Raw genomic sequence first — 26,804 nt, 5'->3', positions numbered from 1 at the left:
AGCATATGAGAGGAAATGCCAAAAAAGCAGATGCACAACTGACTTCTGCTTCCAGAGTAACATGAAAGAGAAGACCCTCTTCTCTTACTCAATGTCCCCATGAGGGATGCACAGATATACTCCTATGGGGGTGCACAAGTTTGAGGCAACAGCTCACATTTGAATCCCCTCTTTACATACAATGCTATCCAAGTGGATAAGAGGAGAAGCACATCTCACTTGTGCAGCCACTTTTAAAAAAAATCATTCCTAGAACGTGGAAAGTACTATGAACACACTATTTTAACAATCCATCTCTATGTTATGAGGAGATGTGCAAAACTTTATCATTTATTTTGGGGAAAATGTTCTGACTTGTAGAACAAAAGCCTTTATGTTTGGGACACTTAAATGCAAAAGCCAATATGCAATGTTTGAAATGGTAGGATTTTCCAAGATGTTAATTGCCCATCATTCTGCATTTAAAAGCACCATCAATTACCATCTGATTACCTTGTAAAAGCAGCTTTTATTGTTCTATTTGCATTTCTTCCAGTGGAGAAGATCAGCGGGGCTCAGATTCCTAGTCAGAGTTAACTCCTTCCTTCCCCAAATCCACAGCAACTTTGGCACTGATGGGCAGACACTGAGCCATAGGAGTGCTGTCTGCCTCCTGAATTGGGCAGCTAAGAAATTGTATAGGGCAGCACATCTGTTCCCCGCCACCTCCCCTGAACAAGACATTGATTTTGTCATTAGAGAAAAAAAAGAAAATAGAATAAAGTCTCTTTTGCTTTAATATTTCCCTGAACAGGAAATATTAGAACAAGCAACCTGGAGAGAGTTGAGGGCAAATTTGCAACTCTAAAGACCTGGCTTAATCGGTGCCTTGTTCCCCATTCAAATGCATGGAGCTAATGCTTATCACACTTGGCTTAATTGTATATCATCTTGTGAGTCAAGTAGGTCTTTCCCCCCATGGATCTTCAGAATCTATTTGCAACCCTGCTGTCTGTTCAGGACACATTTTCACATATGCAAATATGCAATTTTCACTGCAGGAGTAGAAACTCATTGATGTTTCTTGTATCCCTAGTACCATGTTCAGAGACAGCACAAGCAAGTAAAGAGCTGCTTTCAGTGTCTGCATGGTATTCTTGAAACTTTCTTCCAGTGCCCAAGTATAATTTATCTGGGCCTGGTAAAAACTTGAAACAGTGGCCCTTTTTCCCTTCTCCCCCGCACCCACCAACAAAAGGTCGAGCCTCTTCATATAAGTATCTAACCTGGGTTATCTGCCTCTAACCCAGGCTTGCATGCTTCTGTGAATCAAGACAAAAAACCCCAGCCCTGGTGGTCCAATCCTGCTTCTAACTCTAGGTCTTAACCCTAGTACCTGGCTTTGTGGATCATATGTCTGCTTTCTACTCCATTTATAGGTCCTCAGAGGCAACTGCCATGTTTTTTAAAGAGCGCTGCAGCTGGTGGGGCTGTGGTCTGTGAATGAGCCACTCTGCATTGCCCACTCTATTAGAGATATGCATGAATCATTTTTTGTGATTTGCTTCAACCTTGAATCAAATCACACACAAAAAGTCAAATCCATTTGTTGAACCGATCTGCCATTGAATCAGAAATGTGTGAAAAAATTCACAATTCAAGCTTAGGGAACAATGGGGAACTTGAATCACCCCATTTCTCCCCATGGGTAGATCTTAGAGATACCAAAGTGGGCTGGTCCATAAGGGGTGGGTGCTACCTACCACCCAACCCACAAAAGAAACGGGCAAGTGGGAGATTTTAGATTTGGGAAAAAAATCCCCCAAATAACCCATAGGATTCTATGGGGATTTAGGTTTAACAAAATTAAAAATGACCTGCTTGCCCATTTATTTTGTGGGTTATGTGGCAGGTAGCATCCATCACGCTGTACTGCCCAGCCCACTTTGGTGTCCCTAGGACCTATTCATGGGGAACAATGGGGTGATACATGTTTCCCCATTGTTCCCTATGGGTGAAACAAGCTGCACTTACTGCTGGTGCGTGTGCATGCACAGAGGCCTGAAACAGGCTGCAGAGTGGCTGTCCAGTCATTTGGGAGACTGGCAGGGGGTGGTGGTGGAAGGACCCCTGACACTGCCTCCATCATCCCTGACACCGCCACCATTGTCCATGGTGCTGCCATCCCAGGCCTGAAATGGGCTGATGCATCACTTGGGAGGCCAGCAAGGTGGTGGTGGAAGGAGCCACCACCACCTCCACCATCTTTGCTGGATTCCCATTTACAAGTATCCCTTGGATGCCAGTTCATGAGGCAGGGGATTGGCTTGACTCACTCCCCAGACCTCCCACCCCTGGACGCCCCCCCCCCCCCATCCAGTTCAAGGGTGAGCCTTCGAACCGAGCCAGCTCACACATCCCTACTGGGAACCAGGCAGGCAGACAGGCCCAGACCACCACCACTACTCTGCTCTCAGTGCTGGTGCAGTCTCTCTCCGTTCCTCCTCTCCTTGGCACAAAAGGCAATGATTCTCTCTGCTTCCAAGCAGCTGATTATATATACATTTTGAAAATCCCTCCTTTGGCCTCCCTCCTCCCTACACCCTCCCCCCAGGCAATGGGGGCACAGTCCATGCCTACACTTGATTTGAATGACAAAAAGCAACCAAGAAGCAAGGATTTCTCAAGCTATCAGAAGCCAATGCCATGAAGCCAATCAGCAAGGGGAAAACACAGAGACAAAATGGCACCTGTGATGCAAATCACATGAATCAATTTGCGATGAATTAGGGCTGATTTGATTCAACCTTAAAGTAGCCCCTTCATTTAAGGAGCAATTCAATTCATGGTCAAATACATAAATTCAGCTTGAATCAAATTGCACATCTCTACACTCTGTCATCACCTACTTGAAAAGGGTTTGCCCCTCCTCCTTACCCCTCATGGCCAACAGCAGGCAGCTGTGATGTAATGATGTTTTCCTGGCAGCATGGTGCATTGTGGGAAAGTCCCCCCAAATCATGAGCAGACTTCCCTGATCTGAGCTTGCCGCTGTGGTGCTTGGGAGTTGCAGAACCTAGGGGTGTGCAGAACCAGTTTGACCAGTTCAAGCTCAAACTGGATTGCTCCCCACAAGGGGCCGGTTTGAGTTTGAACTGTACTGGGCCTGGTTTGGATAGAACCGGTTCGGCCTGGTTTGTTCCGGTTCGGGTGGCTATGCTTGTAAAGGGAAATCTGTTTATCTCAGTTGTCCTATTCAGATGCTTTTAAAAGGTGATGTGCATACTATTACATCATCAAAAGCTGGGCCAGACGTCTCACCCAATACACCATTTACCCCCTCATTGGTGCTGCTCACGGTTACATCAGCAATTGTCTGCCGAGGCAAACACTGAAACCATGATTGCAAGTTTCAGCAGCCTAGAGATGTGGCAAAATTAATGAGAGCTAAGACAAAAAAAGGGGAGAGGCATATTTCACAAATAATTTCAAGTTTGGCCCCAAAGCAACCTATTTTTGCTGTTTTGGGAGAGAGAATAAGTCAAAATATGTTTCAGGCAGCATTCCACATCTTCTTGTTCTACACTGACAGGCAAAGAAATGCAATGAAACACAGGGCATAGTCAGGAAATTAGAAACTGGTGATCTTTCTTCCCTCCTCTATTCAGGCTGAGGGCCAAAAATGTCCTTGCCTAGCGATCAGCCTGAATGGAGGGAGGAGAAAGGTTTGCTGAAGGAGTGATAGGTGAAGCCACTGCACCTGTTGAATTTCTGGCTGGACACTTACCATTGTAGATGGCATTTTAAGGAAGCACTGTGCCTTGTAGACATGCATCTGGCAGAAATTCTTCAGGAGCATCTAGCAAGTGAGTGTGAAAACTACACCTGTTGAATTTCTGCCTAAACATATCAGCACAATGTCAAACTGAAAGACTAAAGCAAAGTGTGAGTGCCTGCAGCCTACTTTGTAAAGCTAGCATAATATATGAAACTGTACAAAATCTACAGCTCATATGGTGCAGATGTTAAGGCGAGCATCTTTACTTGCAATTTCCATGCTTTTTAGAGCATGACCAGTAAAATGGCATGAATCTTAACTCATGTTAAACTCCTCCTGCCAGTTAGATGCCACATCCTGTTGGCTTCAACTGCCAGAAGATTTCTGTTCAGAATGTTGCTTCCCCCCACCCCCACCTTTCTTAATGTTGCTTTTGATTGGCTCCAGCAAATCTCACAAGGTCTGGACACGGGTACAGGGAAATGGTTTGCATACACACCCTGAAGTATGATATTTAGCTGACACTTTTACTCATGGTAATGGGCTTACAACCCAGACAAGGCCCTCTGAACCCAGATAAAATGCCCCCTTCCCCAACATGTTAGGGCCCTGTTTTCTTCTGCAAAAAGCCTAGCTTGAGTGTTTTTCAGAAACAAACGTTTTTAAAAGCAGGTAACCTCACTGTGTGATTTCTATAATTTCTACACAATGTTTAATTAACCAGAGCTGTGAATTCAGTTAGACCTGATAATTAAGGACAGTTGCAGAGTTTTCATCCAGAAATTGATGGACTGGTTATTTTCTAGAAATGGATAAGTCCTATCAACCTCAATTCACATTAATAATTTCCTCTACTGGTTGAAAAGCCTGAAGGAAATTAAATAGCTAATGAAGACAAACAATCAATAGTATCAGATGTGTGTAACAGTACTGATTTAAAACAAGCTGTTGTGTTAGTGATTTGCCCAGTTTGATAGAAAATTGCACTGAGGACGAGTATTCATTTCTTAAACTGACTGCAGGGCTTAAAGTTGTGTCAACTCCTGGCGACCACAGAGCCCTGTGGTTATCTTCGGAAGAATATAGAAGAGGTTTAACATTGCTTCCTCCTGCACATTGCGAGATTATGCCTTTCAACGCCTTCCTATATTGCTGCTGCCCGATATAACCCCATGTTCACTAGGCAAGTCCTTTCCCCACTTCGCCATTAGGTACTAGCTGACTGCAGGGCTTAGTGGCTCATAATCCTATGGGTTTTCTTTCCTTCAGACTAAACTGTCAAGAATAAACACAAAAACGAAACCAACTATGAGGCTCTTCACATGATTAGTGTGAAGAGCTGTAAGGGGGGTTGTAAGGAGAGTGGGCTTAGCCCACTCTCCCTGCAGACAATCCAAAGGCAGCCCTGGGCGGCCAGATCGGCCGCCCACACGACTGCCGGCTCCATCGCCCAGGAGTTCCAGGATGCCCCATGCAAGCACATAGGGCATCCTGGAGAGACCCCCGAACCGAGGAGGCTGCTTGCATCCTCCCGGTCAGGGGTCTTCTTGTATGTCCATGCATGCTGTAGCAACACACGAGCAAAATGATGAGGTTAGCAGAGCACTCGCTCTGTTAACCGCACCTAAGGGGAGAGGTATTTATGGAGGCTAGTTGCCATGCCGCTCCCGTTGCAGGACATGATCTCCCAAAAGCTTTTGGGCGATAATGAGAACAGCTTCTCTATCTTAGTCCTCCTTCTTTTTGAACAGGTCACAGTCTCCGTAAAGCTGGAATCCAGGCCTGTCTAGAAATTGTATTTTGGCCTTACTGGGCCTCCAAAGTTTCCTTTTCACCTTTACATTGTTGTCTTTTAAAGTTTGACTATCCTCATAGCATGGCCTGCTGTGTGATGCATAAAGCGAAGCCACCATGTCCATTTATGAGACAGAAGGAACGTTGGTTCCAGGCAAATTGATGGAAAGCATCCTCAAGGATAACATTGTAAAGCACCTAAAACAGGCCCTGCTGGGAGTGAGCCAGCATGGCTTCCACAAAGGTAAATCTTGCCTCACCAACCTTTTGGACTTCTTTGAGACTGTCAACAAGTATGGGGATCAAGGTGATCCAGTTGAGATAATATACCTGGACTTCCAAAAAGCTTTTGACAAAGTTCCTCATCAAAGACTCCTGAGGAAACTTAGCGGTCATGGGATAAGGGGACAAGTAAATGTGTGGGTTGCTGACTGGTTGAAAGACAGGAAACAGAGGGTAAGTATAAATGGAGAGCTTTCACAATGGAGGGAAGTAAGAAGTGGGGTCCCCCAGCGATCTGTACTGGGACTGGAGCTTTTTAATTTATTCATAAATGATCTAGAAGCAGCAAGGTGTCCAAATTTGCAAATGACACCAAACTCTTCCGGGTAGTGAAATCCAAAATGGATTGTGAGGAGCTCCAAAAGGATCTCTCCAGACTGGGGGAGTTGGCGACGAAATGGCAAATGCGGTTCAACGTTAGCAAGTGTAAAGCGATGCACATTAGGATGAAAAACCCAAACTTCAAGTATATGCTGATGGGATCTGAGGTGTCGGTGACTGACCAGGAGAGGGATATTGGGGTCATGGTGGACAGCTCGTTGAAAGTGTCAACTCAATGTGTGGCATCTGTGAAAAAGGCCAATTCAATGCTAGGGATCATTAGGAAGGGGATTGAAAATAAAATGGCTGATATTATAATGCCCTTATACAAAACTATGTTGTGACCACACTTGGAGTACTGCGTACAATTCTGGTCACCACATCTTAAAAAGGACATTCTAGAACTGGAAAAGGTACAGAAGAGGGCAACCAAGATGATCAGGGGCCTAGAGCACCTTTCTTATGAGGCAAGACTACAACACCTGGGGCTATTTAGTTTAGAAAAAGACGACTTCAGGGAGACATGATAGAAGTCTATAAAATCATGCATGGTGTGGAGAAAGTGGAGAGAGAGAAAATCTTTTCCCTCTCACACAACACTAGAACCAGGGGTCACTCCATGAAATTGATTGCCAGGAGGTCTAGGTCCAACAAACGGAAGTACTTTTTCACACAACGCGTGATCCACTTGTGGAACTCACTGCCACAGTATGTGGTGACAGCCAACAAGCTGGATGGCGTTAAGAGGGGTTTGGATAACTTCATGGAGGAGAAGTCTATCATTCGCTACTAGTCGGAGGGCTACAGGCCACCTCCAGCCTCAAAGGCAGGATGCCTCTGAGTACCAGTTGCAGGAGAGTAACAGCAGGAGAGAGGGCACACCCTCAACTCCTGCCTGTGGCTTCCAGCGGCATCTGGTGGGCCACTGTGTGAAACAAGATGCCAGACTAGATGGGCCTTGGGCCTGATCCAGCAGGGCTGTTCTTATGTTCAAGGCATAACTTGTTAGGAGATGTATTAAACTGTACTATTAGTCCTATTAAAATTGGTCCCTATTATATGGGGGATTCATAGAGTTGCTGTTGAATTCTTGAAAGCCCTGGGGTCATATGTTATATTTTGGAATCTACTGCACAGATCTGGGAAACAACACCTGGAGTGACCCACAAGAATCTGCGGTGGTTCCAGAAGCAGTGTGGTTGCTTCTGTTCCCAATTCCCAAGCTGGGCCTTACTACACTTAGACTGAGGTCTGGTATGCTAGCTCAGGTGGGTAACATCAGCCTGTGCCATTCAGCTTGGGTCTTGGAAAGCTCAGCTCAGCTCAGCCAAATATTGCTGCCATTACCCCACCATCTCCTGTTACTGGCAGCACACACACACACACACACGCACGCACTAAGGTTGTTCACATGACCAATTCCACTGGGGATAGGGAGGGCTCGGGGAAGGCAGGAGCCTACCTACCTTACTGCACATGATCATCAACTCTTTGGTGTGCTGCTGCTCATGCAAACACACAACCAGTGTTGCAGTGGTTGCCTGACATTGGATTGGGAGGAGGAAGTCCTCCCACATTCCATAATGCACTGCATGGGCAGCAGAGAGGCATCCTGCTGCAATGCATCAGGGCTCCTCTCCCTGGCTGTGCTGCCTTTGGGGCCCTATGCTTGCTGCTCCCAGCAACTGTTTCTAGAACCCTGGTGCTGCACATGATCAAAAAGTCAGGTAGGATGGACACCTTTTCTGTCCTATTTATTTATTTTATTTATTTATTTTAACATTTCTATACCGCCTTTCGTTAAAAGAAAACCCCAGGCGGTTCACAAAAATCAAAACATACAATAAAAGCAATAAAAACATCAAGCAATAAAAACATCAAGCTAAAAACATATCAAACAAGCATAAAAACAGAACAGCAGATAACAGATAAAAACACAGAAGCTGCAGTAAAAACGATTATGTAAAAGCCTGGGTAAAAAGCCAAGTCTTTAAAAGCTTTCTAAAAGCCATGATGGAGTCTGAGGAACGAATGGCCACTGGGAGAGCATTCCAGAGTCTAGGGGCAGCAACAGAGAAGGCCCTGTCCTGAGTGCACGACAGCCAGGCCTCCCTCATTGTCGGCACTCAGAGCAGGGCCCCCTCAGATGTCCTTGTCAAGCGGGCAGCAACCCTTGGGAGCAGGCGGTCCCTCAAATACCCCGGGCCCAAACTGTTAAAGACTTTAAAGGTCAAAACCAACACCTTGAATTGGACCCGGAAACGAACCGGCAGCCAGTGCAACTCTTTCAAAATGGGGGTGATATGTTCCCAATGGGCAGCTCCGGATAACACCCTCGCTGCCACATTTTGCACTAGCTGCAGTTTCCGGATATTCTTTAAGGGCAGCCCCACGTAGAGCGTGTTACAGTAATCCAGCCGCGACGTGACTAAGGCGTGGGTAACTGTGGCCAGATCTGCCTTCTCGAGAAAGGGACGCAGCTGGCGCACCAGCCGAAGCCATGCAAAGGCACCCCTGGCCCCCGCCTCCACCTGAGCTTCCAAAAGCAGAGCCGGGTCCAGCAGTACGCCCAAGCTGTGTACTTGCTCCTTCAAGGGGAGTGCAACCCCATCCAGAACCAGTAGAATCGCCTCATCCCGATCGGCTCTCCTACTGACCAACAGTACCTCCGTCTTATCCGGATTCAATTTCAGTTTGTTAGCCCACATCCAACCCATCACGGCCTCCAGCCCCCGATTCAGGACATCCACCGCCTCCCTAGGATCAGATGACAAGGAGAGATAGAGCTGAGTGTCATCCGCATATTGCTGACAACTCAGTCCAAATCTCCGGATGACCTCTCCCAGCGGCTTCATGTAGATGTTAAACAACATGGGGGACAAGACCGATCCCTGCGGGACCCCACAGGCCAACGGCCATGGGGCCGAGCAGTAGTCCCCCAGCACCACCTTCTGGACCCTCCCCTCAAGAAAGGACTGGAACCACTGCAATGCAGTGCCTCCGATCCCCATACTCGAGAGGCAGCCCAGGAGGATACCATGGTCGATGGTATCGAACGCCGCTGAGAGGTCCAGCAGAACCAACAGGGATGCACTCCCCCTGTCTAGCTCCCGGCGAAGGTCATCCACTAGAGCGACCAAGGCAGTCTTAGTCCCATACCCGGAGCTGAAGCCAGATTGAAAAGGGTCCAGATAATCCGTATCATCCAAGACCCTCTGCAGCTGGGACGCCACCACACGCTCCATCCTACCTCACCTTTTGCTCAGGTTGCAAATCTGGGCTACCCAGGGGTAGAGCTGCTGGGTCAGGAGACTTCCCAGTCTCCCAGACAACACACACTGCTTGGGTAGGAGGGATTTTTCCCAAGAAGCTCATGTTGTGTGAACAACCTTAGTCTCTACTGCTGTCTCTAATGAGAAAGGGGAGGATTCCATTTCTTGATTAATAGTGATGGAGTAACTGATAATATAAGAACAGCCCTGCTGGATCAGACCTAAGGTCTATCTAGTCCAGCATCCTGTTTCACACAGTGGCCCACCAGATGTCTCTGGCAAATCCACAGGCAAGAGGTGAGGGCATGTTCTCTCTCCTGCTGTTGCTCCCCTGAAACTGGTATTTAGAGACATCTTGCCTCTCAGGTTGGAAGTAGCCTCCTACCAAACAGTTCAGACCTCATCCGTGTCTATGTGAAGTTGGGGTTTCTGCCCCAATATACATCACTTAACATTTGCGTACACTGAATCACATTTGCCATTTTGTCACCCACTCACCCAGTTTGGAGAGATCATTTTGGAGCTCCTCAAAATCTGTTTTGGATTTCACTACCCTAAATAGTTTAGTGTCATCTGCAGTTTTGGCCACTTTGCAGTAGTGACTCTGTGCACCAGCAAAGCCCCCATTTGAATCTGAAAAACTGATGTAGTTGGCTGTTGTAAACTGCCTAGGTCAGAGCACTGAGCCTAAGCCCCAAACTATGTGCCATCTCTATTACGCTCTCTCACAGAAGATGGAAGGTCTTGCTTTCTACACCTATATTCAGGTCCCAGTGGTGGCACCAGGAAAAAAAAACCCTGAGGGGGGTGTCACAGAAGGGGCAAAGTGTATTTATCGATGAGCAAGGAGTGTCCCACATATTAGATTTCTGAAGCTTTAATGGGAGGCCGGGCGGGGTAACAAGCCACTTGTTTGGAGTATGCTTGCCCACCCATACCCCCCTCTGGCCCTAGTGACTGCTGACATGAGCTGATGATATCAAAGGCTTGCATCAGCAGTGGAATTGCATCAGCCTCCTCTAAATCTTTATAGACAAGAATGCCACCCATCCTTCTTTAAACAGTGCAAAAGAGCAGAGTTTTACTATTAGGTCAAATGTAATACAAATGAAATTACATATTTTTCTACTGTTCTTTTCCCATAGTGCCATGGTCTTGTTTTTATTTTTTATTTTTTGCTTTTTGACTTTTTATTTTGTTGTTTCATTGATTATAGTATTAACTAGTTGGGTCAAGCACAGAGCATCTGCACCTCCAGCCAGCCCACCCACCACCGCTGCTACTGCCCCCCCCCCCATGGGCACGCCTGGCTTTCTGGCCAACCAGTCGCTTCCCCCCACCCACTTCTTGCCCCCCGCAGTTTCTGGCAGGCCAGCTGGCCCTCTTCCTCTCTCCCACCCCCCGCTTCTCCGCCCCACCCCCTGTGCTTTCTGGCTGGCGGGCTGACCGGAAAGCTGGCCTGCCACCTCCTCCCACCCACTCCCAGTAGTGGTTACCTCCTCAGGGCAGCCGGCCTGGGCCAGGCTGCTGCCTCCTCTTCCTCCCGGTGGCCAGACCACGTGCTGTCGCCTCCTGTTCCTGCCAGCTGTGCCGGGTTGGACCGCTTCCTCTGTCCGACCGGCTGCCACTGCCATTGTCTCCCCATCCCCATTGCTATCCCCTAGGCAGCAGCTCTTATGAGAGCTGCCACACGTGGGATTAGGGACGGGTAGGTTTAGGAAAGTTTATATATATATATATATATATATATATATATATATATATATATATTCTTTGTTATAAACCATCATGGGCTGCCTTTCAGCCAGGGAAGGCATGATATGCATGCTTTAAAATAAATATATAGTGGTGTATATTTTTATAATTCTAGCTTAGGCTTTTAAAAATACAAGGCTTGTCCATTTTTAATCAGCTGGTTAATCAAACAAAATAATATCTGACATTCTGAACAAGGAACTGTTGGTGCTGTAAGAGAGCAGCCTAAAGGAACTTCCCAACTAACTCCACAGGTACCCCTCTCTGCCACCTGAAAATATGTCTCTGAGGGTCGTGCAGTCAGGAGAGAAAGAAAGAATACATATGAGCTGGATGAAAATGTTTGGTTTTAGACACTGGCTGAAGTAGGATATAATCATTATAACTAGATTTACCTGGATGCATTTCTCTATTGATATATTGATACCCCTGCTGCTCTCATGGTTTATGGCAAAAGATGCTTTAGAATATTTCTTTTACAAACTTATTGATTGATTTTTTTCCTTTTCATAATCTTCACTAAAAATAATAATAATTTGTAATTTATTTACCTTGGACTCTAAAACTTTGTTTGCCTCCCCACATGTTGTTGTTGTTGTTCTTGTTCTTGTTGTTATTAATTTAATTTCTATACCACCCTTCCAAAAATGGCTCAGGGCGCTTTACACAGAGAAATAACAAATAAATAAGATGGATCCCTGTCCCCAAAAGGCTCACAATCTAAAAAGAAACATAAGATAGACACCAGCAACAGTCACTGGAGGTACTGTGCTGGGGATGGATAGGGCCAGTTACTCTCCCCATGCTCTCTCACAGTCTCTTACAGCACAAGTCAGATGGCTGAGTCATAAAAGAATTCTTGAAGAATAGAGACAGAGAGCTGTTTGATGGAAGCACTCAGAGAGAGAGCGAGAGAGAGAGAGGGGGAGAGGGAGAGGGAGAGGGAGAGAGAGAGAGAGAGAGAGGAAACTCATTCCACTTGGTGGTAGTGGTGAGGACATAAGAGGGGTGGAGCAATACGTGGCTTGTTTTTTCCACCTCTCCTCCCACTCATGATGCAGGCTACCACCTGGACCACGATCATGAATGTGTATAAAGAGCAGGAAGGGGACTGCTGTGTTTTCCAAGCTTATTTTCCATTAATTTAGTGTGACTTTAATGTACTCAGACTTTTAAAAACCAGATGTCTTTAAGATCAATTTGTAGTTTTTCTTTTTAAATTTACATCATTTGTTTACAAATATATGACTCACTAAATTACTCAGGACCATCTGCCTGCATTGTTTTTCCCTGCAATTCTTTATCACTTTCCCCTTCTGTATCTTTCTGAGAACAAGATATACAGTACAGAATGTGCATTTAAATATCTCGGAAGCTGCCACCCTAAAACCATTTACTCGAGAATGATGGAATTTCCCTAATATAATGTACCATTGATGGTTTGGGCTGGGCTGTTTAGGGCTGCCACAAACTTTAATCTGAACTAAAATATTAGGCAAACTTTGCAAAGACCTTATTATTCTTAACATGTGTAAAAATGTCCGGGGAAGACAAAGAATGTTCAAAAAGGCTCGTTCAAACATTGCATTTTTAATTGGGAAGTGCAAAACATTTTGGACTCAAAACATTTCAAACTTGAAATGTTTCAAGCTCGATTTTAAGTGTTTCATGCTCGAAATAGAATACCAATAAAGGGTCTGTTTGAGCTTGGAGCAGAACAGTTCCATTTCAACTGGAACATTTCGAGTGTTTTGAGCGCCAGTTTGGAGGCCTGTTTTTTCCTTGATGATTGGTTTTCTGGCACTGGCTTCAGCTTGGCTTGAGAACTTCTTGCTTCTTGGTCTTATAAATCAAATGTTATCATAGGCAACTGTGCCCCCATTGGTGGGGGTGGGGGACACAAAAGGAGGTTTTGCTGTATCTCAGATTTACAAAGGCACAACCTGGGTGCCTGGCTGCCTTCCTTGAGTTGTCTTTTGTTTTGTTTGTGAGATAGTGTTGTGGTGAGAAATGGACAGTGGCAGGTGTGTGTGTGTGTGTGTGTGTGTGTGTGTGTGTGTTGTGTTGAGCTCCATGTCTGGCCTTGAGATTAACTTGTGCTTCACTCACTGCTCTGGTCAGCTCTGCAGTCTGCATTGCAAATTGTACTCAGTCAAAATGTGGCTGAAGTTGCTCTAGTTGAGCTTATGGCTATGCTTGCTGCTAGGTGTGCTGCTGTGGCAGCTATTGCAATGTTAGGAAGTAAGGAGTCATAATTGTGTGTGAGAGAGCAATGTGTGCCAATGAAGTTACCATAGTCACTGTGGCTGGCAGTGGATTCCAGGCCAGTGATTATTTTTTGGACATTTTTGGACTGTATTTGAAATGTGCATTCTGTGTTGGGAGGGACATATTCCCTTTTACTGTGTGCTTCTGCTGTGTTTTTCAAGGCAGAGTTGCACAATGCATTGGAAATTGCAATGCAAAAATTGTGTGCAGTGCACTCTGTCAATGCAGCTTGTTCTGGCCATAGGGAACAATGGGGAAACTCGAAATGCCCCTTTGTTCCCCATGGGTATCTTCTAGGGGCACCAAAGTGGGTTGTGTCATAGGGCATGATGGGTGCTACCTAACACCAAACCCACAAGAGAAATGGTATCCCTAGTAGCTACCCATGGGGAACAATGGGGTGTTTTGAGTTCACAATTATTCTCTATGGCTGTAACACTCAAAACTCTCAAAACATTTTGTGTCTGTTTTGTTGAAACACCCAGCTTCATGCACATGCCTAATTTTTAGTTGTGCATCTACAATATATATGTACCTAGAAATATAGTGTGCACCTAGAAATATAAAGTATGAATGCAACACAAATGTGTGTACAAGCATGTCTCTCATGCTGAGAGTAGAAATAAATTGAGCATTTCCCCTCTCCTTAAAAAAAGGGGGTTTGTGTGTAAGAAGTGGGCTTTCCCAATGGACTAGTTTTGGTACTTGTTCTTTTCAACGTGTTCATAAAAGATCTACAGTTAGCAGTAATAAGCTTTCAGACGATACTAAGATAGTCGGGGGGGGGTGCGTTAAAACCAAAACTGTAAAGATTGGAAGAGCTCCAGATTGGCTGAATGGACAACAAAATGGCAAATGGGTTTCAGTGTAAATAAATGTAATGTGATATACACTGAGGCAAAAAATCCCACATCTACACTATCTGACTTACTGTGCAGAAGGCATCTTTTTGCCTTCTGTGGGAAACAGGCTGATGGACTATATAGACCTTGATGTGATCCATCAGGAGTTATGTTACGTTACGTTACGTTACGTTACGTTACGTTACATGGTAACTGTAATTGGACCTCTCCACATGATGTTAATAGGCAACAGGGTTCATGATGTTCACATGACCTCACTGAGGAGGGAGAGAGGGTGGGCTGCAAGGAAGGCAAGAGCTTGCCTGCTCTCCCTGGCAGATGAGCAGCTGCCATCTTCCCCTCCACTGCATCAGGCACCCACACAAGAGGCAGCACGCTGAAGGGAAATGCTGGAAGTTGGACAACTCCCCCCTCCTATATCCCATGGTGCCCCGGGGCATGAGCACAATTGCTACTCTTGATAGAGCACCGCTGCACTTTATGCGAATGTTCTTTGCCCCCCGCTCACTGCTGGAAATGGCAACAGGCTGAGGAGAAGCCATTTAACCCGGTGGCAATCACCCAGACAATCGCTGGTCAAGATTAAGTGAACCACGGATTTCATAAATGCCGGGTTTAAAAGGGAGGCTTGGCGCGTTTAGCTCCAGGAGCAAGTTCGCTCCTGGCACTTCACATGCATAGCCTAACCTAGCCCTAGCTTGAGTTAGGCTGCACTTGTGAATACCCTTATTCTGTTAGCTGCTCATGAGAACAGGGTTCCTGTTGAGCATGGAGTTTACTCAAAAGCACAATACTAGAATCCACTAGAATGTACATCAAAATGGAGAAAGGGAACCTTTAAGCCCAGGAGGATGCAAGCATGGCTAACAGGTAAAGTCAAGGAAGCCATAAAGGAGAAGATGACTTCCTTCCGAAACTAGCCCAAATGAAGAGAACAGAAAGGAATACAAACTCTGGCAAAAGAAATGCAAGAGGACAATAAGGGAGGAGAAAAGAGAGTTTGATGAGAAGGAAACCTGCCAGGGAGGTGGTTGGACCATTAGACAATGAAGGAGTGAAAGGGATTATTAAGGAGGATATGGAGGTTGCAGAGAAGCTAAATGAGTTCTTTGTGTCTCTCTTCACGGCAAAGGATACTGAGCATATACTTGTTCCTGAACCAGGCTTTTTGGGGATGGAGGCTAAAGAACTGAGTCAGATAGAAATAACAAGAGATGATGTTCTAAACTGTCTGTAATGATTTAAAACTAGCAAATCACCAGGGCCAGATGGCATCCGTCCAAGAGTACTTAAAGAACTCAACCTGAAATTGCCAACCTCCTTGCTAAAATATATAACTTATTCCTACAATCAGGCTCTGTAGCAGAGGACTGAAAAGTAGCAAATGTAACACCAATTATCAAAAGGGATCAAGGGGTGATCTAGGAAACTACATGCCAGTTAGCTTAACATCTGTTCCAGGCAAATTGATGGAAAACATCCTCAAGGAAAAAATTATTAAGCACATAGTAGAACAGGCCCTGTTGTGGGAGAACCAGCATGGCTTCTGCAAAGGCTTCACGAACATTTTGCGTTCTCTGAGAGTGTCAACAAGTGTGTGGATCAAGGTGATCCAGTTGACATCGTATACCTGGAGTTCCAAAAAGCTTTTGACAAAGTTCCTCATCAAAGACTCTTGAAAAAATTTAGCAGTCATGGGATAAGGGGACAAGTAAATGTGTGGATTGTTAACTGGTTGAAGGACAGGAAACAGAGGGTAGGAATACATTGAGAGTTTTCACAATGGAGGGAAGTAGCGAGCTGGGTCCCCCAGGGATCTCTACTGGGACCGGAGCTTTTTAATTTATTCATAAATGATATAGAAGTTGGGGTAAGCAGCGATGTGGCCACATTTGCAGTTGACACCAAACTCTTTCAGATAGTGAAATCCAAAACAGATTGTGAGAAGCATCCAAAAGGATCTCTCCAAACTGGGTGAGTGGGCGACAAAATGGCAAAGGCAGTTCAATGTTGGCAAGTGTAAAGTGATGCACATTGGGACAAAAAAACCCAACTTCACATATATGCTGAAAGGATCTGAGCTGTCGTTGACTGACCAGGAGAGGGATCTTGGTGGACAGCTCATTGAAAGTGTTGCCACAATGTGGGGCAGATGTGGAAAATGGCCAATCCCATGCTAGAGATCATTAGGAAGGGGATTGAAAATAAAACTGCTAATATTATAATGCCCTTATACAAAACTATGGTGGGGCCACACCTGAGTGCTGCGTACAATTCTGGTCACCACATCTAAAGATGGACATTGTAGACCTGGAAAAGGTGCAGAAGAGGACAACCAAGATGATCCGGGGCCTGGAGCACCTTCTTTACGAGGCAAGGCTGCAACACATCGGGCTTTTTAGTTTAGAAAAAAGATGACTGTGGGGAGACATGATAGAGGTCTATAAAATCACGCATGGTGTGGAGAAAGTGGATAGAGAGAAATTCTTCTCCATCTCACATAACACTAGAACCAGGGGTCATCCCATGAAATTGATTGCCAGGAAATTTAGGACTAGCAAACAGAAGTACTTTTTCACACAACACATAATCCACTTGTCAGATTCTCTGCCATAAAATGCAGTGACAGCCAACAACTTGGATGGCTTTAAGAGGGGTTTGGATAACTTCATGGAAGAGAGGTCTATCAATGGCTACTAGTCAGAGGACTGTAGGCCACCTCCAGCCTCATTGGCAGGATGCCTCTGAGTAGCAGTTGCAGGGGAATAACAGCAGGAGAAAGGGTATACCATCAACTCCTGCCTGTAGGCTTCCAGCGCCATCTAGTTGGGCCACTGTGTGAAACAGGATGCTGGACTAGATAGGCCTTGGGCCTGATCCGGCCGGGCTGCTCTTATGTTCTTACGTTCATATAACCATAGCAAATCTGTGTAGCCCACCCCCCTGCTAACTGAGCAAAGAGGCACCTTTTAAAAGTGGTGAAGCTCTTTATTTAGCAGGGGGAGAACAATTGGCCCTACACATCCTCAGGAGAGCATACTTTGAGTGGCTCTAGCTAGTGTCTTTTTTTCTTTCTTTTTTTTAAGACGGTGATCCCTTTTGTGACAGGATCTTTATTTATATCTGTGTAAACCATTTTGGGAACTTTGATTGAAAAGTGGTTTATATATATTCACTGTATTTGTATCCAGAGAGCCTCTGGATTGGGTGGTTTATAAATGTAATAAATAAATAAATAAATATTTGTTAAAAGGTTCTAATAATTTCTCAGTAGGAAGATTCACACAAACCTTATTTTATGATTTTGGATACCATCTGTTGAGCTCTGTTGCTGTACCTCCTTGAAACATCTCAGTGAAATATCTATTAATACTCTGTTATTTGTAAAACAAAAAACCACACACACACAACTGCACAGAAGTGCACAGAATTCTCAACTGCTAATTTTATGTACAGTACCAAACAGCCATCCTCTGTCTCTACAGTATTTCATGTTCAGCATTACAGCCAATAGTGGTGGCCCAATGGCTCACTCGTCCACTGGGCAGTGGCCAAACATCTCAACAAGTGACTATGTGCATGTACTACAGCCATTTCCCTCTCATTGGAAATAACAAGAAGCCCTTATATGGATATGGGTAGCCAATAACTGTTTTCAATTCTATGCATAATTTCTATGGGTGATGAAACTCTGTGGCACTTTCAAAAGCCATTCTCTGGGCTTTATGGTATTCCTAAGACTGAAAAAATTGTTGTAAAAAAGGAGGAGAGACAATCCATTTCTCCTTGAAACATGGCTTTAAATCTGCAAGAGAATAAACAACAAGGTAAATCTTCCACATCTTGGTAAAATAGAGCAGCAGATGTGAACAACATTAATGAGTAGTAAATCAACAGCTTATAAATGGCAGGAGTGGAAATCAACTGCCCGTTACCTTTTCTTTTTAAGAAAAAAAATGTTTTGCAGGGAAGAAAATGTTCTTCCTTCATAGAGATGTCATTATTCTTCTTGACTATAAACAGGCTGTCACTGGAAACGTTGCCCATTTGTCTCACATTCTGCAGGATAACTTTGTCTATAGCGAAATACATCACTTTCCCCTGTAGCTGTGAGTCAAGCAGTGCTTCAATTGATCCAAAATCCTTTATTCTCCAGCTCTGCAAACAACATATCCTAAATGCATCACTTCACAGGAGATGCTTTTTCTACATTGCTAGTGGGGGTGTTTTTATGAGTGGGATATCTTTTTGTCATGTGTAATAGTGAACGCATGGTATAGTTACAGTTAGCTGTGGCTAATTGCCAGTGTTTTGAAACATGGAGTACCAACCAAAGAGCACAGGCAATGCTGATGATTCATTTTTCCTTCATGATGATGACTACTGAGCCCTTTGGATTTTGAAAGACATACTGATCTTGAAAAATAGATTTACTTTCCAGTAAATGGTATTTTACAATTGAAGTGGTGCAATACAGCAACTTAGAACATGAATATACCATCAGAATGACTTAAGTGCTTGTCAGCAGTGGGATAATTAATGGCCATGCTATAAACTTGCTCTGTGGAAAGGCTCCTAGTACATCGGAAAACTGGTAGAAATGTTGCCAAAGATTCTAATTACCTGGTAGGAAATACAAATTTGTCCAGCTCATAATGCTTGGCTGTATTATTAGCTGAAAGCATTTTCTCCCAAAAGTTCTTCTCTGGCTTTGAATGTAAAACAAGATTCTATTCTACACCAGGCTTTTTGTAGGAACAAACACAAAAGTTATTTTATCTTAGTGTTCTGAACATCAGATGATTCAATGCAATATTACTCAAATGATATTACATCCAATAAGATTAAATGATTTTTATTTTCTAACATGCAAAAGGATAACTCATATATCATAAATGCTGTTTCCTCAGAGTTTGTTGGTGAGTTTGTTCAGATTGATGATGCTTGGAAATTAAACCCATTAGGTAAGAAGACCATTGTTTTCAGCCAGGTTCAGGTGAGGATTAAAGGTCTCTGTCTTTCCCAGAGAGGGCATTTTCCCAACTACCGTAGGATTGGCAGGGAGAAAGTGAAAGGCAAATCAAAAGAGGAGCCAGTGTTTTCATTGGCTCTTGGACTGAGACAGCCCTACTAAGCTATACTCTATACATTGGTTATAAATAGATGTACTAGAATGATGTTCTCTGTTTATGTTATCAGCATGACTTCTACTTCACCTAATATCATAGACCAAGTTATTATTTTAGAGTTCCATTCACCAACAGGAAGTCTAACATTTTTAACCTAGTTTGCTACTTGCATGCATACTAAACGAATGATGCTGTTGAGGCAGCACACTTAGGATGCATTTGCAAGTAGTAGGGAACCAGAGTTGCAGGGACCAGGAGTTTCCCTACCGTTACACCCAAATGCATGCAACTCCAGTCCTGTTCCTTCAGTGAACCGAGGTTTCACTCTGGAGACTCCAATTTGAACCCTCAGTTTGTTGTGAGTTTTGCTGCTCCTTACAGGAGCATCACAAATTATCTACTTCTCTCCATGCATGATTGGCTGTGTAGGCTATCCTTCAAGCAAGAAGGAAACTCTCATGGCCAGGTCCCCCTCCTCTCTGCAGCTTCACTGACTGCAGAGAGAACCAGTGTTCTCTCTAAAAAAATTCCATCTCTGTGCAGAATGAGTTTTGTTCTGGGTGGCAATATCAAGACAGTATGTATGCATGTGCATTCAGAGTGCGGCCTTCCTGATTCAATCTGAGCGAGATCAAAAATTAACTGAGTGGACATCAAAAAACTTGTGATATTAGAGGGAGCACTAGAGAGGATGATCTCCATTTTGTCCAAATGCTGACAGGAGAACGGAGGGTGGGGGGATTGGAACTGTGGGTCCATTGGACACACAATTCTGTGTCATATGTGAATGCAGCCATTGTATCTGACTCTTGATGAAACTCCTGTTTAAACCAACAGTAAGAGCTGTGGACATACATAAGCCACAAAGCCAGCTTTCATTATTAAATACATAATTTTTGAAAGCTACCATGTTACTGTTGGCTGTGCTTAAGATTCATGCTTACATGGACAAGTATTTTCACAGTGTCTCTATTTTCCAGTTTATCTTGATATGAGATTTCACAGGTAGTTTGACAAGAAAACTGAAGTCCATAGCCCAGTTGAAGACAGTGAGGCGGTTCCCACGATCAGTGGGAGTCACCTGGGGAGGGTGAGTGGGGAGAGTGGCTTAGCCGGCTCTCACCACACATGAGCAGGAAGTCTGCTCCGGGCAGCCAAACCATCTGCCCACACGACTGCTGGCTACATTACAGAGCTGGGGGGGCTGGGAGGATCGGGGGCCGCGCAGCCCCTGGAAGCTCCAGCATGCCCTGCGTGAGTGCGCAGGGCATGCTGGTGAGACCCCTGAGCTGGGAGGATGCTTTTTAGCCTCCCGGTCGAGGGTCAACACGTGAGTTGCCACGGTGCGCAGCCGCACTGCGGCAACTCGCAATCAGAAAGCCCAGGTTAGCGGAGCGCTCTCTCAGTTAACCTGGGCTTTTTGAGAGGGTTGTTTAAGCGGGTGACGCACTTTCATGAGACCAGGCTCAGCTGCGAGCCCATTGGTTCTTGCAGCCATGCAAAATTGGGCTAGTCTCCCTTAGCCCAATTTTGCATGACCGTGAGAATAGCCTCAGTGTGTTGGATCCTAAGGTTTCCTTCCTCTGGAGAAAGGAGCTTTCTCTGGAGGAAGGAAACCTTTATATCCAGCCCAGAAGGAACTTTTAATATCCAGTGCACACATTCTCTACTTTAGTTGCCTAGAAGGGATGATATACATACTGCTTTATATCCCAGCAGCTACCTAATGGCATAGCAAGGAATTGACTTGACTAGCAAGCAAGAGGTTGCGGGTTCAAATCCTCACTGGTATGTTTCCCAGACTATGGGAAACACGTATACCATGCAGCAGCGATACAGGAAGATGCTGAAAGGCATCTTCTCATACTGCATGGGAGATGGCAATGGCAAACCCCTCTTGTATTCTACCAAAGACAACCACATGGCTCTGTGGTTGCCAGGAGTTGACAGCGACTCGACAGCACACTTTACTTTATATATCCCAGCAGGACTTCCTGGTTGAATGAGGTATCAAACATGCAAGTATGAAAACAAGCCATCAATGTGTTAAGGAAACACTTTAATATAATTTATTGTATGATTCCCATTAATGTGTTTGCCAGCTTTTAAAATAAACTTTAGTTTGTCTATTCAATTTAATATTTATTTCACCGATGCATTTTCTCAAAGAATGTTTGCTTGGTTTAATCTTGATACTTATTTCTCTAAGACGTACCCGTGGCTAATCCCATGTGTGGCAGCTCTCGCGAGAGTTTGTGAGCAGTTGCCAGATAGCCACGGTACGGTGCAAGAAAATGGCGATGGCGGTTGGGGTGGGTGGGCAAGTGGGCAGGGAAAGCATCAGCCAGGCCGCCCAGCGAGGGAAACTACTGCTGGTGTGCAGGGAGGGAAAGCGGACTGGGAGGGGGAGGAAAGGAGCACGGACTGGGGCTGAAGGGAGGAAGGAGAAAGGAGCATGGACTCAGGCTGAAGGGAGGGGGAAGGAGCACAGACTGGGGCTGAAGAGAGGGGGAAGGGGAATGGACTGGGGGTGAAGGTGTTTGGAATTCTCTCTGGTAAGAAATACTCTTCTCTCTTGGCAAGAATCAAATCATCAACATATGCCAAAATGTAAGTCCATTTGCCATCTCTGCATTTGGTGTACAGGCAGGGATCAGCTTCACTTCTTTTGAAGTTTGCTTGAAGTAGCATATCATTTAGCTTTGTGTTCCATGCTCTGTCAGCCTGTTTTAAAGCATAAAAGCTCTTTTGCAGTTTGCATACAAGGTCCTCTTTGCCTTTCTCTAAGAAACCTGGTGGTTGTTGCATGTAAATGTCCTCTTCCAGTTCGTCATGCAAGAATGCAGTTTTCACATCTAGGTGTTCAACGTGCATTCCTTTGCTAGCAGCAATACTTAATAGAGTCCTTACAGTGGTGTGTTTGACTACTGGTGTAAATGTTTCATCATAGTCTTCAGCATATTTCTGTGAATATCCTTTCACTACTAGTCTGGCTTTGTAGCGCTGAACCTCACCCTCAGCATCATGTTTGAGTTTGAAAACCCATTTGCAGCCTATAACTTTCCTCCCTTGAGGTAGCTTAGGAAGAGTCCAGGTTTTGTTTTTCTGTAGAGCCTCAAGCTCTTCAACTGCTGCTTGTTTCCACTTCTGGGCTTCTGATTGTGGTAGCTGGGATATCTCTTCCCATGATGAGGGTTCTGGTTGTTCCGCCTTTCTTGCGAGGTAGGACAGTCTTGGGGCTGGAACACCTCTGCTTGAGTGCATTGATCACCTCACTTCACCCTCTGTCGTCTCTTCCACTATCACAGGTGTGTCTGGTGGATTGCTAGAGGTCTCTTTGTTGAGCAGGGTTGTATCTGGATCTTCTGTCTCCTCCTCCTTAATTCTGCTGACATCAGGAAGCATAATCCAGTTGTCACAGTGTTTGGACTGGTCGCTTGCTTCGGTGTAGGCCCCCTCTGAAAACACAGCTCTTTCATTCTCATCAAAATAGTGCTGATGGTTATCTTGTTGGTGTCAGGATCCAGTATAGGGATGTGCAAAAAATTTTGGGCACAGAACGATCTGTGCCCGAAATGAGCAATTTTGGGTGATTCGGGGCCAAACCGAATCACCCCTGATGTCCCCCGATATTTTTGGGGCCCGAGCCGAATCACCCGAATTTCAGGCCCCCAAAATTCAGGTGATTCAGTTAATGGTTGATTTTGGGGGATTTTTTGAAGTTTTAGTGACTTTGGGGCAGTTCAGGGGCATAGCATGGGATCTGGGCAAAAGGAGTGGGGTGGGGTGGTAGTGCCTAATGGGTGCAGGCTACCACCCCAATTTCAGGGGGATTGGGCAAAGGGCTGATTTTGGGGAAATTTCTGAAGTTTTCATGCCTTTGGGGCAGATTGGGGCAGATTGGGGCAGAAAGTGGGGACTGGGGCAGAATAGTGAGGTGGGGTGGTAGTGCCTAATGGGTGGAGGCTACCACCCCAATTTCAGGGGGATTGGACAAAGGGCTGATTTTTTTGAGAATTTTTGAAGTTTTAGTGACTTTGGGGCATTTTGGGGGCAGAAAGTGGATCTGCCCCAAAAGAGTGGGGTGGGGTGGTAGTGCCTAATGGGTGGAGGCTACCACCCCAATTTCAGGGGGATTGGGCAGAGGGCTGATTTTTTGGGAATATTTGAAGTTTTGGTGTCTTTGGGGCAGATTGGGGGCAGAAAGTGGATCTGCCCCAAAGGAGTGGGGTGGGCTGGTAGATAGTGCCTAATGGGTGGAGGCTACCACCTGTCCCCAATTTCAGAGTGATTGGGCAGAGGGGTGAATTTTGGTGAATTTCTGAGGTTTGCCTTCATAAGGTGAAGTGTGCTAAATTGATTACTTCCTCATATAGTAATAGAGAGTGTGAAAAAGTGAAAGTGGGGTCATGAGCATTGTTTAATTGAAAAAAAATCTCATTTGCTATGATAGATCATTCTATCTAACTTAGTTCTTTTTTCTTTTGGGTTTTATTAGTAAACCATGCTTCCAAAGACACTCAAATACATCATGGACGGCTTATGACCATGCCAAAGTTCATATGGTGTTGTCCCTACAGCCTTTGTGTGCATTCTGTTTTCTATGTATGCAGCAGTCATGATGCCTTTCCCCCAGAGTTTCTGTGGGAGGTATGCATCAGCAAGCTTGCATCTTACCATATCCAGAAGACTTTTGTTCTCTCTCTCTGACACTCCATTCTGCTATGGGTTGTAAGCTACTGTGGTTTGATGCACGATTCCATGTTCTCTCAGGAACTGCTGCATGGCACTGGACATATACTCTCCTCTGTTGTCTGTATGCAGGATCTTTGGCTTATGCTCAAATTTGTTGCTCACCATGGCCACGTAGTCCTGGAGTTTCTCGAGCATCTGTGATTTCTCCTTTAGTAGAAAGACAACTGTATGTCTTGAATAATCATCAGTGAACGTTAGGAAGTATTTGAAATTACCTATTGTCAGTGTTAGTGGTCCACATATATCGCTGTGGATCAGCTCTAGAGGTCTTCTGGTCTTCCTTTCACTCTGCATAGGAAATGGCTAATTAACTGCTTTGGACTCAAGACAACAAACACAGTTAGTCACAACGTCACATGGTATAAAATCAATGCCATCAGCTAATCCACTTTCCTTCATGTTCTGGATTGATTCATAGCTCCTGTGACCTAGACGTCTGTGCCACAGTTGCAAACAGTTCTCATGTGAGAATGACTGAGTAAGGTTCATTTCATTAGGTTGCAATGCTTCAGGTTTGGACCAGGCTGGTTTTTCTCTGTCTGTCTTTGACACAGGTTGCTCCTGCATGTTGTACAGGCCTTTGCATTCAGAGCCTACAAGGCAGACTTCCCCATTCTGGGTAGCAACACATTGTCCATTTCTAATATACAGTTCACAGTCTTGTTTCTCTAGCTTGGATAATGAAAGCAAGGAGCTTGAGAAATCAGAGATATACAAAACATCTTTCACTAGAAATTCATTAAGGGATCCATCTGGTAACTTGCAATACAAAATTCCTTTGCCTTTTCTCTTTGTTTTAATTGTAATATTATTGCCCAAATGAACTATCTCTTCGTGAACATCAAACAATTCAGTATAGAAATCCAGGCGATTTGAGATGTGAATTGTGGATCCACTGTCTAAAATGAGTCCTGCATCTCCTTGTAATAAGGACACACTATAGTTCTTATTTGAATCTCTCTCAGTAAAATCAGCTTTTCTTGTCTGATTCTTGGGACAGTTCACCTTGTGGCTGGATTGGTTGCACAGAAAGCATCTAAAGGCATTAATGCCAGTTGGCCTCATTCCAGGAGCGGTCTCCCTGACAGAGGTCATGTGACCTCTCCCTCTGGATTGTGTTCCCTTGGCAACAGAGCCAGAGCTTTTGGTATGCAGATGGGGGGGCCTGCAATTTACTCTCGCAGCATTCCCTCCCCACCTTGGGTTTTCTCTGGCATGGCCAAGCATCACCTTAAGAGCGAAGTTCTTTGCCAATTCATCATCATAGTGGGAACTCAAAACTTGCCTTCTGCTTGATTCAGAAGAAATAGTTCCCACTGCTATCTCAAAATTTAGAGCAGTAATGGGTTTCCAATTGCCCGATTATATTACTATAACTAGGAGCCATGCTTAGAAACTGAGCTTCCAATTTCTGATTCTCTGTACATTCCTCTCTTGCTGCTTTAAATTCAGCAAAATAGATCTGTAGTTCTCCTACATGGCTGGCAAAACAGCCACTGTCTTTATACTGGAGATTCTGCATTTTCCTTTTCAAATTAAAGGTGTATGTCCACCCCTTTTTCAGATGCAAGGAATCTAACTTGCTCAGCATTTCCTTTGAGGTCTCAAGATCACTTATGGTAGAAAGATTATGTTTACTCACAGAAGCAGCGATGAGAGCTTGCACTTTAGTATCCTTCCATTCCCACACCTCCTAGCTGCTTTCTCTGCAGCTGTGCTTCCATCCACAGGAGCATCTTCTTCAGTGACCTTCTGTAGTCCTTCAGCTCATAATGCAAGCTGCAGTCGAATTTGCTATTCCAAATAATTGTCTGGGTTCAGGACAGTCAGTCTAAGCTTTCCTTCTAGGTTGGTAGCCATCCTCCCTGTACTCCATAAAGGACAGCTGTAGAGCAGCAATTCAAAGTGCCCGCAGCTAGATTTCACTGGATCTCCGGGAGCAAACGTAACTCTTTATTTGCAGTACACACAGCTCAAGGCACTGTATCCCATAACATGTTGGGAATTCTCTCTGGTAAGAGATACCCTTCTATTATAGCAGAGTGCACTGAGGCACAACACTGCGGAGTCTGCCTAGGCATGTGTGTATGCTGAGAGTAAAAGAAACTGGAGCCAGTTCATAGTTTCAAATCAATATAAAGGAGTCTTTATTGGTGAGCTCCATTCTAGATAGTAAAGTGGAGAGACATGATCTCTAATCTAGCTAGCTAGCTGGATGCAGATGGATGGTTTCTGCTTCGCTGCACACATGGTGCAGGGAGAGGAACATGTGTGTTGTAATGGAGAAGAAGGGAAGGGAAGAGGAAGTGGCAAGGCAGGCAGGCAGGAAGTCCCTGAGAGTAGCAATCTACATATCAAAGGGATAGTGTCAGAGCAGTAGAGAAGGGATGACCAGTGTCTTGTCCCTCTAGCCCTCTGACTCACTAGTCTGTCCCCCTCTGTCATTGAGACATGAGGCAGTGCAGAGTCCTTCACTTCCAACAGGAGGGGGGAAATGAAGCTGGGGAGGAGAGACAGGGAGAACTAGGGGCGCAGATGCTCTCCGCTGGATCAGCTAGTTCTTATTAATTTATTAAATTATATACTGCTTCCCCCCCCCCCCCCAGAA

The sequence above is a fragment of the Hemicordylus capensis genome, chromosome 1, assembly GCF_027244095.1.
Source record: "Hemicordylus capensis ecotype Gifberg chromosome 1, rHemCap1.1.pri, whole genome shotgun sequence".
Lineage (NCBI taxonomy): Eukaryota > Metazoa > Chordata > Lepidosauria > Squamata > Cordylidae > Hemicordylus > Hemicordylus capensis.
This window is presented reverse-complemented; position numbering follows the sequence as displayed.